This window comes from Asterias rubens, chromosome 8 (assembly GCF_902459465.1).
Source record: "Asterias rubens chromosome 8, eAstRub1.3, whole genome shotgun sequence".
Lineage (NCBI taxonomy): Eukaryota > Metazoa > Echinodermata > Asteroidea > Forcipulatida > Asteriidae > Asterias > Asterias rubens.
This window is the reverse complement of record NC_047069.1, coordinates 942,665-955,625: the sequence shown is the minus strand read 5'-3', so window position 1 is coordinate 955,625 and position 12,961 is coordinate 942,665.

Below are 12,961 nucleotides of genomic sequence, written 5' to 3'. Positions count from 1 at the left end.
TCTGTAACCGTTATAAAATCGCTTTGCGTGGTTTGCTTTTTATCTCGTCAACTAACAAAAAAAAAACACGGTTGGCCATTTATGGTAGTCAAATTTAAATGGCCGACCATGTCATTTGTGTGGATCATTATATTCTACTTTTAAAACATCTTTAAACAATCTTTGAACGCTTTTTATAGACCAACTTGTCCGATCCAGGGCAACGTGTTCCTTTAATCTAGCATCAGTCAACCATGAATTTGTTTCTCTTTCTCTTTTTTTTTCAAGGATCCAGATTAGCTCAATTTATTACAGACTAAAGACTTTTTTAGTGAAAACTTGTTGCAAAAATATTAATGTCAAGTTAGTTCATTCATGGAGGAAGAACATGATTGAGAAACGTCTTGAACAATATCATGCAATGAGCTCTAGAAAAACAAAATCGGTGCTCGCCAGGAAATGAATGGTGCTTTGAAAAGAACCCTTTAAAGGCTCTGGACACTTTTATAGGTGGCATGGTAGGCTTGTGCAAAAAGCGCTCGCCTCTCACTCAGGTGACCCCGGTGCTGTTCCCGGCCAGGGCCATACATGTGAGTTGAGTTGTGCGTCGGTTCTCTGCTGTGCCACAAGGGTTTTCCAGACCATCCGGTTTTCCTCCCTTGGGAACAATCAAATACTTTTTGATCTTGATATTGGCTGTGCTCCATGGTCATAATGGGTTGAAGTGGCTGGCTGCCAAAGGCGCCCTTGCATGCCTGCTACTCGAACACGTTGTAGCCGCGTCCTTTCGCAATTCGGCTCATAGCTGCAAATAAGGATGATTAGCCCCCCCAATTACTATTACTTTTTGTATAGTTACAAAAAAACAATTGTTAACATAAAAACTGACTTAGTAACGAGCAATCTGTTGATAGTATAACACTAATAATTGTGAGAACAGCTCCCTCTGATATTAATGTAGTTTTGTGTACTTTATACATTGATTGAGGGTGGAAAGTCGATATGAGCTCCACGGGGCATTGAGAGGGGACAAACTAGTTCCCCTGGCAACGCCTGGGAAATATAGTGTGCCTACATACAGTACCAAGGGGAGCTAACATCCACTATAAATGTACATTTACTCAAAATTAATCAGGTTTTTTTAGTACATCCCTGCCAGTGGCCGATTTCACAAAGCACTAAGATTCATCATTTAAGATGAGTTGTCAGTAATGCCATAATGATTTGTACTGTGACTTCATTTTAGCAAATAAGGGTGGCTTGTGGTTAAAGGGTGTGGGTATCACATTAAACTTACACAGTTTGAATGTAATGATAGTGGAAAGCGTACTTAAACAAATTACTTACTGAGGGGTCATTCCGTGTCAAATCACCCCAAAAAAAAGGCAATTTTAAACCCTACCCACTTCAAATTTGCTCATATTTGGTTTAAGGGGTAATCGTGGCTCAACAAGCTCAAATTTTAAATTTCAGCTCCATCCGATAAACGGTTTTTGCGCTACGGCATGCTCTTTCTTGTTGATTTCGGTCAAAATGCGCCTGACCTCTGACATTCAACTGACCATAAATCGGTACTTTTTGGGTCAAATTGGTTGAAATTGGTGTCTTTGGAAAGGAAATTGTATAAGCTTTCCAAATATGTATTTATTTCTTTTGTTGGAACATGTTTAGGTATGATAACCTTTTGACCTCTACTTTGACATTGAATTTGACCTTGTGGATCATGTGACCCGGCAACGAACTTTGGTGGAAATTTACCCTTATATGTTTTCTCCACAATATCAAAAATTTAGAGATACAATATTTCTGGCTTGCTTTAAAGCTCCACTCAAAGTTGTCCTACTTCACTTTTCCTGTGCAAAGTACATGTACATTTGATACATGTCCATACGTATGTATGTCATGATTTTGCGTGGGGACCATAGGCCGTGTCAGAAACGACAACTTCGGCTACAGCTATGTCTAGATCAGCGCGTCTACCAGTGTTGAAGTAAAGCAGACGCGCGCGATCTAGCCGTAGCTGTAGCCGAGGTCGCCGTTTCGGAAACGGCCATAGCCTTGCTTGATAAACATGCGTATGAACAGGTATGTATGTACATGTACATGTACTTTGCATAGGAATAGGCAAGTAGGGCAACTTTGAGTGGAGCTTGAACGCAAGTAAAAACTATTGTATTTCTAATTTTTCTATATTGTGGAGAAAATGTATAAGGGTAAACTTTCACCGAAGTTCGTCGCCGGGTCACGTGATCCACAAGGTCAAATTCAATGTCAAAGTAGAGGTCAAAAGGTTATCATACCTAAACGTGTTCCTACAAAAAAGAAGAAGAAATATTTGGAAAGCTTACACAATTTCCTTTCCAAAGACACCAATTTCAACCAATTTGACCCAAAGGTTACCGATTTATGGTCGTTTGAATGTCAGAGGTCAGGCGCATTTTGACCGTAATCAACAAGAAAGAGCATGCCGTAGCGCGAAAACCGTTTATCGGATGGAGCTGAAATTTAAAATTTGAGCTTGTTGAGCCAGGATTACCCCTTAAACCAAATATGAGCAAATTTGAAGAGGGTAGGGTTTAACCCATTGGGTGATTTGACACGGAATGACCCTGAGGTGCTGTAGTTTTTGAGAAATGAGTAAAACAATCAGTTTTAACATGTAAAAAGGTATTACCAGTATCGATATATATATGGCTTTGATAACTTTCGTCTCACTGAGACAAAACATTTGTTTGTAACTTGTTTTACTCATTTGTCAAAAACTACAGCACCTCAAGTAATATTTGAAGGGAAGCTTTCTACTTTAATTATTTTCAAACCGTGTAAGTTTAATGTAAATCTGTGGACATACAAAAAGTACCCAAATCCTTTATAATCAATCTAAGCTCTTACTGACACTTCACATTAATGAGCTTCAGTCTGCTGGTTCTACCATTTCTTCGTTGTCAGTTTTTGCGAAGCAGTTGCTACGTCAAAGGTTAATGAAGCACAGCAAAACGCACCCGAGCATGTCACGTATTCTCACTTAATATTCCTATTAGCTTCATCTTGCTGCGTTAAAAACAAATTGGTTCGGCCCAATGGTGTGCACGACTGGGCTGATTTAAGGCACTGAACACATTTTGTAACTTTTTCAATTTTTCTTGTGTATAAATTTTCTCCTCTGCTTTTAAAATTTTTTACATACAAATGTAAATCTGTATTTTAATTCAGTCTCTGGACTGCGACAAGCAGATGTTTTTACAATAAACCAGTAATAATAATAATAATTGTCAAAGACCAGTATTCTCACTTGGTGTATCCCAACATACGCATTCAATAACAATCCTGTTGAATTTTGACTCAATTGATCATCGACTTTGCTAGAGAATAATGAAAGAAAAAACACCTTTGTTGCATTACTTTGTGTGCATTCAGATACATACACTGTAGCTGAAGTCTTTTATTATTTGAGTGAAAAATTACCCCTTTCTTAAAAACTATGTTACTTCAGAGGGAGCCAATTCTCACAATGTTCTAAAGATAATATTTTATATTGAATATTTATTATTTATAGAAACGCCTTCCATGTCACAGACATCACAAAGCGTATACAATTTTTACTATCATTCAACAGCTTCCCATAGTTCATTACCAAGCTACTATTTTGAGTTATTACCAATAGTGTCCAGTGCCTTTAAACAGATACAAAGGCACAGTTAAGGTGTAATTAGCACTTAATTACTGAGCTGACCTGATCTTAAAGTGCAAAGACCCAACACAGTGCCATATGCAAGACGGGCGTCATTGAAGAGGTAGATATCAAAAATGGTTCCTTTGCTGAGTGTGTTGTTGCCGGCAAATCTTCACGCTTTAACAGTTAGAAGAAGAAAAAAAATTCATCTGTTATTCATAAATGCTAACGACTCGTTGGTCTATGCACTTAGCAAAGTAACTTAGTTCTAGATTGTTCCAAAAAATAAGCTATAAGTTAAGCCAACTATTGGTATTTACTAAAAATAATTGTTAGCCTTAAAACTTGCTTGTTAATGAGCAATAGAGAGCTGTTATAAAACATTGTGAGAAACACTCCCTCTGAAGTAAATTGTTTTTGAGAAAGAGGTAATTTCTCACTGAAGTGTTTGAAGATTTCAGGCATGAAAACTTTTGTTAGGCATCTGAAAGCACACAAACTGCTCATGCATCTGCGGTGACCTTATTAAGTCCCAATTTCTACTGGTTTGGTATATGATGCGTACATGTATGTCGAGATACACAAAGTAAAAAAAGGGTGTCCAGTGTCTTTAAACAGCCAAAAGGGCAGACATTAATATCATTGGGCCTAGACTTTGCTCAAGACGCTTCGTTACTAACTATAAAATAAATCTAACTATCAGTATTTTCCTTTTTGTCTGCAGGCTGGTCTTTCAGGGTATGCTCAGTGTTGACTCACTCCACAAACAGATGATTTGTACGAGTATATAGTTGCAAAGCATGATTAAAAAAAGAGGCAAGCTACAGGGTTGGTGTCACACTACACTGAATCGTTAACACCAGGGAAATCTCACCCAGCCTCTGTCGCTTTCTGCACAAGGTAAGTGTACAGTATAAACACAACCATGAGATCGTGATAACCGTTTTTTATCGTTGGAGCCTCGCACGCGTGCGGTGAAGGAAATAGCCCCGAGACCTCAATTATGAATGTTATTTCTCGTATCAGATCAGATACAAGATAGCAGTTTAGAAAAAATAAAAAGATATACACTTTGGAGTAGGCGGACGCCCTGGGGGTGGGGCTTGTATTAATGTAGGGGACAGACGTGTCAAGACGAACGCACGCCTGGATTCGTTCAGACACGGGGGCGGACATAATTGCTGAAATCATATTTTAAATCAAATATAATATTACACGATTATGGTTTGCCGGTATACATATTACAGTGCTTTAAATAGTAGCCATTCCATATAACAAACATCAAATCTGATTATGGTGAGTAAAAGGCGTTGCACACAGGATCGCCTAGAACACACAGAAGTGGACACTATTGGTAATTACTCAAAATAATTATTGGCATAAAACCTTTCTTGGTGACGAGTAATGGGGAGAGGTTGATGGTATAAAACATTGTGAGAAACGGCTCCCTCTGAAGTGCCATAGTTTTCGAGACCTCGAAATCAGCCATCAAAACGCACACAACTTCGTGTGACAAGGGTTATCTCGCAACTTCGATGACCGATTGAGCGCAAATTTTCACAGGTTATTTAATGCATATGTTGAGATACACCAACTGTGAAGGCTAGTCATACCAATAGTGTCCACTGCCTTTAAGAACCATTTAATTTGAAGTAATGTGGTTATGTCAAAACATAAGTTTTTATGCTTAAATATTTGAAGAAACATTACTGTCAGTAATGCTTCTTAGGTTGTGTGTTCCTATTACGGCCGGTTTATAGTCGGTCGCGCGATGGTCGGGCGATGGAAATCTTGACGCGCGATAAAAAAAGATACACAGTTTTTAGGCCTCAGCGATGACTATAAACTGTGTCGCACGTCAACATTTCCATCGCGTGACCATCGCGCGACCGGCTAAAAAACCCGCCTTTAGGGATTATTCTTTCTGTGAGGACATATATTCAGAAAGGATTCTCAGCGATACCTTGAAAGTGCAACCACCTGAAATGAAATTAAAATTCCTCGTGTTAGTTAATTGTTATCGAACATTTATGATTAATTAAAAATAAAACGGTAAAAAAAATATACGGGTAGTACATGTACTTTGCATGCCTTTAACGATTTTCATGAAATAACTTGGTTCATTAACGTCTCTGGGGGTAGTTAAATCACTCAAGGTCGTTTTATGAGATATTCATGAACTAAACATCAATCATTAACACCCTCAGCATTCAGTTGGAATTCTTTCCAAATTCGCAGAACGCTTCTGATAATTTTAACAAAATCATTGTGCCACACAAGTTGGTCAAAATAGTTCACTTGTGATAGTCCACACTTAAATATCGGCCTTTTATAAGGCATTGACACCTTTCGTATTTGTCAAATAGACCAGTTTTATATTCTTACTTGGTGTATCCCAATATACGAATACAAGATTAAATCTGTGAAAATTTGACCTCAATTGGTCATCGAAGTTGCATGAGAATAATGAAGAAAAAACACTCTTGTTGCACAAATTTGTGTGATTTCAGATGCCATATAAGTCTTCATACAACTGAGTGAGAAATTACCCTTTCTCAAAAACTATACAGTACTTTAAAGGGAGCCGTTTCTCACAATGTTTCATACTATCATGGCTCTCAATGCTTGTAACCAAGTAAGTTTGTATGCTTACAATTATTTCTGGTAATAGCCTGTGCCTTTAAAGGCAGTGGACACTATTGGTAATTACTCAAAATAATTATTAGCATAAAACCTATCTTGGTGACGAGTAATGGGGAGAGGTTGATGGCATAAAAGATTCTGAGAAACGGCTCCCTCTGAAGTGCCATAGTTTTCGAGAAAGAAGTCATTTTCTACGAGTTTGATTTCGAGACCTCAGGTTTAGAATTTGAGGTCTCGAAATCAACCGTCTATACGCACACAACTTCGTGTGACAAGGGTGTTTTCTTCTATCATATATCTCACAACTTCGATGACCAATTGAGCTCAAATTTTCACAGGTTTGTTATTTTATGCATATGTTGAGATACACCAACTGTGAAGACTAGTCTTTGACTATTACCATTAGTGTCCACTGCCGTTAACTGTTTGATGAGTTCAAATTGTCATCTCGTCCAATCTTTGTCTATCTAAATCACCATCGCTCTACAAATCGGTGTCTCTTCAAATTTTAATCTCGTGTGCCTACTGTCATTTTGTTTACTGCACTCTCTCAGAACTGATTAATATTAATAATAATCAAATCGCAAAATACCATCTGTTCTTCGGACAAAGAAAATGCATTTTCCAGCAGTAAAATTTGTCAAATATTTCCATGTATGAGTTAATTTCGAAGGGAATTCAGTCATTGTTGTTTTGCATTTTGCAGAAACATTTAGCCTTGGAGAAAGAAACGTCAGGCCATTTATTAACAAATATTTGCATTTATACCTTCGTGTAGGTCATTTTGGTTGGAGTTGTTTCAAGCTCATTTTATGTTATCAAAAATTATACACTGGTAAACAAACTTTAAAATTTATGCAACGCCATAAAATATTAAAAGATAAAACTCAGTTGGCCTAAAAACATTTTTGATTTGATGTTCAAACCCCCCCCCCCCCGAAAAAAAAAGTTTTTACTTTTATTTTTTAATGCTGATACATGTAGTTGTGATATCTTTGCCCGAATAAATATTACATTATTGGGCCTACGACCTATTTTCATACCAATTTTATCTTAAAATAAACAGTGATATTAAAAAATAACAAATGCTTCAGCGAGTAAATGTTAAAAATGATGCGGATACTGTCAGTGTTTACGCACTACACGCAACATTATTTTCACTGCTGGACCAGAATCTTCGCGCCTAAAATAGGATTGAAATTACATGTGCTGGGTAACACCCAGAGTTGCACCCTACTGTTTAATCCCAGGCCGTTAAACAAACACACTGCAACCCAAATATTTTCGTGAAACTTAGAATGGCACCATCAAGATATGCTGCATTATTATTATTATTATTTAAGAGTCTGGACCACTTTTTCACTAAAAGAGATTTTTACCTCTGGTAATTACTACACAAGTTAAAGACAGTGTACACTATTGGTAATTACTCAAAATAATAATAAGCATAAAATCTTACTTGGTAACGAGTAATGGGGAGAGGTTGATAGTATAAGACATTGTGAGAAACGGCTCCCTCTGAAGAGACGTTGTTTTCGAGAATGAAATAACTGTCCGCGAATTTGATGTCGAGGCCTCAGATTAAGAATTTGAGGTCTTGAAATCAAGCATCTGAAAGCACACAAGGTGTTTTTTCTTTCATTATTTTCTCGCAACTTCAAGGACCAATTGATCTCCAATTTTTACATGTTTCTTTCACGAAAACTATGGCACTTCAGAGGGAGCCGTTTCTCACAATGTTTTATACCATCAACCTCTCCCCATTACCATTAGTCGTTACCAAGTAAGATTTTATGCTAATAAATATTTTTACTAATTACCAAAAGTGTCCACTGCCTTTCGTGCACCTAATTTGATCACATTCTCTTTTTACACATATTTTAAACTGTTGAAGTTTTTGAGGGGATTGTGTGCTCGTGTACTCGTTCGTCTGTAGTTTTTAAAAAGTTTTGTAACATTTCGTATGCCGCAATTTATTATGAGGCAACAGCAGACACGATTTTAAACTGTTGAAGTTTTTGAGGGGATTGTGTGCTCGTGTACTCGTTCGTCTGTAGTTTTTAAAGAGTTTTGTAACATTTCGTTTGCCGCAATTTATTATGAGGCAACAGCAGACACGATTCCTGAAAATCATGCCCGCTTTTAAAACAAATTAGATACAGCAATTAAACAAGAAACAATGCAATCCATGCAGAAGTAATCATAATTCTTTACTTTTATGGAAATGTACACAGATGTCAATTTGGATGGCCTTGTGCCAGATGGTTGGTGCTGGTTTATATATATTATTCAACTCAGACCTAATTTGTTGATTCTCCTTAGTTTATAGTGGTATTCTTTGTCTTCAACGACAATTGCTGTGGGTGCCATGGGTTTGTTTCGAGGCTTGTCCGTTTCTTCCTTGTTATGTTTGGCCTGAGATATTAAAGATGCTATGTCAGATTTTTGGCCGATTTGACCCCAAAATTTTGATTTAAAATTCAATAGGTATTTTGATGGGGGTCGAGAAAGTTACAAGCTTTCATTTGAGCCATTGCTCGAAAAAGTCCGCCAATCATTAGTAGCAGTGAAATAAAGTGCTCAGAATTAGTTTTTGTCGAGATTCCGACAATATATCACGTGACCAATTCTTAAAATGTGTTTATTAGAAATGTTTTAATTTTTTGTCATGGTTCCTGACCATTAAAAGTAAAAGTTAAACTTTTTTTCGTTAGAGGTGGTGAAATACCATTCACTCAAAAAAGTCTATTTTTTAATGTTGGGGCCAAAAATCTGACAAAGCATCTTTAACTATTATATGTGAATTTCCATGTGTGTGGAATCCCTCATTTGGATCTGATTTACTGTATTGTTTACCCTGTCAAATCAAATTGCCTTACTGCCCTCCACTGTACACTTTGCAAGTTATGCTCATAAATAGTTACGCTTCCACACCGTCCGTTTGAACTTTACATAAGGGTCATCATCTTACGAAAATAGATGACTAGTAGTTTACCATACATTCTATACATTTGTTTGTTAGTTCTTGAAAGATAAATCCTTCATTGTTCGCTATTCTGATTTAATTTAATGGACTGGAATTACACGCATGCCACGGAGGCCACAACCTCTGCTGCTACACGGCTTTGGCGCCCCTTCATTACTTTTCCCCAGGTTTTAAGATTTTGCAATGAAAGTGCCCTTTTGCAAAATATAAATGGCCCAGCTCTCAATTGGTAAGAACAAAACTTGTCTAAGATCACAGATATACATGTATACATAAAACTTACACGGTCTAATGATGAGGAGAGTAGAAAACATCCCTTGAAGGATTTCTGTCTCACATGTCATACTTGACAATAAATAAATAAAACTAATTTCCCGTTTGGAGTTTATCGCTCAGTGAACGTTTAATTTAATTTTGGTTGCAAAACGTTGTCATGCAAAATGTGTACTCGTTTTTTATATAATTTCTCGTGACCCAGATGGCCAACAGATTTCAAACTTCTAAAGGTTTGTCAGTTTATGTGTCTGGTGGATTACGTAACGTTGTAAAGTTCTTACACAGCCAACAACTGTTTTGTTATAGCAAAACAACAATTCTGTAATATTCCTTTAGGATGTAATTTCAGGCCTGCAAATTTCTATTCATTTTTTCCTTAAGAAACGAATAAAAGTACAAGACAAACACAACACATGCAAATAAAAGCCTGGGGATATTTGAATGCTCCCTACGCCCTGTGACGTATGTGATTCGAGAAACGGACATGTTCAGTGACAGTTTCAAAATGAAATTTTAAGTTGAATCGGCGGGAATTTCTGTTTTCAGTTGGTTATTGTCGAAGGGTGATTTGTGTATGCATCCATACACTTTAGATTGGATATCGACAATTTGTTTTTAGTTGAATGGGAATTAGCGAAAAATGCATATTTTCAGGTGGTAGTTGTAGAAGGATGGTTTGTGCATGGTTTGTGTATGTACGTCCACAAATTTTAGATCACAGATTGACAGTTTGCTTTTAGTTAAATCATCATGGTTAAATGAAGACATCGACAGTTCGGTTAATTGAGTAACTAACTTTAATACCATATAAACTCAAAGTTAAGGTATTGACCCCTTGCACGCGTATCACACGCGGCGACCAATGCCACGCTCACCATGTTGGTGGGCAGTTAGGTTTACGTGCATTAACGCCGCGTCGCCTAAAATGCACACTTTCACTGCATAACGCACAGCATAGAGTTAATATACAAACGCACAGTGAAATTGCCCACCAGTATGGCGCATTCATGATTTTTCTGCTGATGACGTCAGGTGAAATGGGTCAATACAAAACATTACAGATGGTTCTTGAACTGTATTGTTTGTGTTTGATAGTGATATTGTGGAGTTTACTTTAAATGTTGTTGATAATGTGATTGCACAAGCGTACCCATTCCTTTTTATAGACAGTGACATGTTTAGCAGAAGAAGAAAAACAATTATGAACCGATCCAACATTAAAAAGGAATCACGTAACAAATAGTGTTGTCTGAAACGCTGACAAAAACAAGCAAAGTGCATTCACCTCCCCAAAAACAATTCAACATTCGAACACACCAACATCCAAATATTAAACAAAACAAACAAACAAACAAACAAACAAACAAACAAACAAACAAACAAACAACAACAACTAAAACATTGGGGGCTGCGATCAAAATTAGTTGGTCGTGAGAAGAAACAAATATTGTTTTCACTAAAGCATGACCCCCACGTTGCTGAGATTTTACCAGTTAGTTGTATTATTATATCTTTAAATAGAAAACTAGAGTATTTATGACATGATTAAAACAGGGTTACTATGAAGCTCAAATTACTTAAAGACACTGGACACTATTGGTAATTGTCAAAGACCAGTCTTCTCACTTGGTGTATCTCTGCATAAAATAACAAACCTGTGAATATTTGAGCTCAATCGGTCATCGAAGTTGCGAGATAATAATGAAAGAAGAAAAAACCCTTGTCACACGAAGTTGTGTGCGTTTAGATGGTTGATTTCGAGACCTCAAGTTCTAAATCTTAGGTCTCGAAATCAAATTCGTGGAAAATTACTTCTTTCTCGAAAACTATGGTACTTCAGAGGGAGCCATTTCTCACAATGTTTTATACCATCAACCTCTCCCCATTACTCGTCAGCAAGAAAGGTTTTATGTCAACTATTATTTTGAGTAACTACCAATAGTGTCCACTGCCTTTAAATAGAAAACTAGAGTTTTTATGACATGATTAAAAAAGGGGCTACTATGAAGCTCAAATTACTTAAGTCTGCAGGAATACTGTTCGGTGGTGCTACCCTGCAAATGGCTGGTGGAGATGGTTGTGACGTCATTATGATGCTTGTATAACTCTTGCATCTGTTTATAGCTGACATCAAATAGTTGTTGACAATAACAAGCTTTACCAGTTCATTCAGTTATTATAGCAATTCAGAATCTGATTTCATGGAACTATGTCCGGAAAATTTGCCAAAGGGTCATTGTTTCTGGACCGATACACTATAGACAGAAGGGCACCATTTTTATTGCCAGATGGGTTTCCAGATGTATGGACTTTTCTTTTCGCACTGGACCTAAAATATTTAAACAATGTTAAAAACTGACCAAATCAATAATATTCCTATTATCTTCACTCTGCTGTGTTAAAGGCACTGGACACCTTTGGTAATTGTTCAAAAAAAACCTTTGGTAATTGTATAAGTATTCTCACTTGGTCTATCCCAAGTATGCATAAAATAACAAATTGTTAAGATTTTGACTCGATTGTTTATCAAAGTCTCGAGAGAATAATGAAAGAAAAAAACACCCTTGTTGCCTTACTTTGTGTGCTTGCAGATGCCTCAAAAAGGTGTAGCTGAAGCCTATTAATATTTGAGTGACTGAGATTACCCCTTTTTTTTTGAGGGAGCTGTTTCTCACAACGTTTTATACTATCAACAGCTCTGCAGTGTTCGTTACAAAGTAAGTTTTTAAACTATAAATTATTTCAGTAATTACCATTAGTGTCCACTGCCTTTAAAAGCAAATTGGTTTTGTGTGTGGTTATCATACGAGAGTTCTCGGTGTTCCATTAGTGCGCACCACTGGGCCGATTAAGGACTGGCCGGAGTGGCGACATGTACTCTACTGTCGCGACAGTAGAGTGGAGTTGGGGCCAGATCTTGGGGGAGGGTCGACCACTCTGGATTCCCCCTTGGGAGGTGACTGGAATGCCCGCTAGTGTGTCAGACATTCCCCCGTCAAGTTGAGATATTAGTGAAGATGTTTTAAAGGAGTGACAGAAGTGAAATCATTACGACTGTCTAGTCTTCAAGATTATTTATTGATTTGTTTATTGATTGATGTATTGATTTATTGATTTATTTATTTATTTATTTATTTATTTTTATCTTGGAGGGTAAACATTTATTGTTGACACTTCACATTAACGTACATTAAATCATTGTAATACTTAGATAAGAAAAAATGAAAACAAATCACAACGATCACAAGGAAGTACAGAAAACAAATCACAGTTATGGTCTTCAAGATTATAACTGAAATAATTGAGTTGTGTGCACACGTCAATAACAGGCCTTGAATGAGGCTGAGCCTCACAAACTAAAATGATCACTCATTTTTTGTAAAATTCTAAATTACACAAAAATG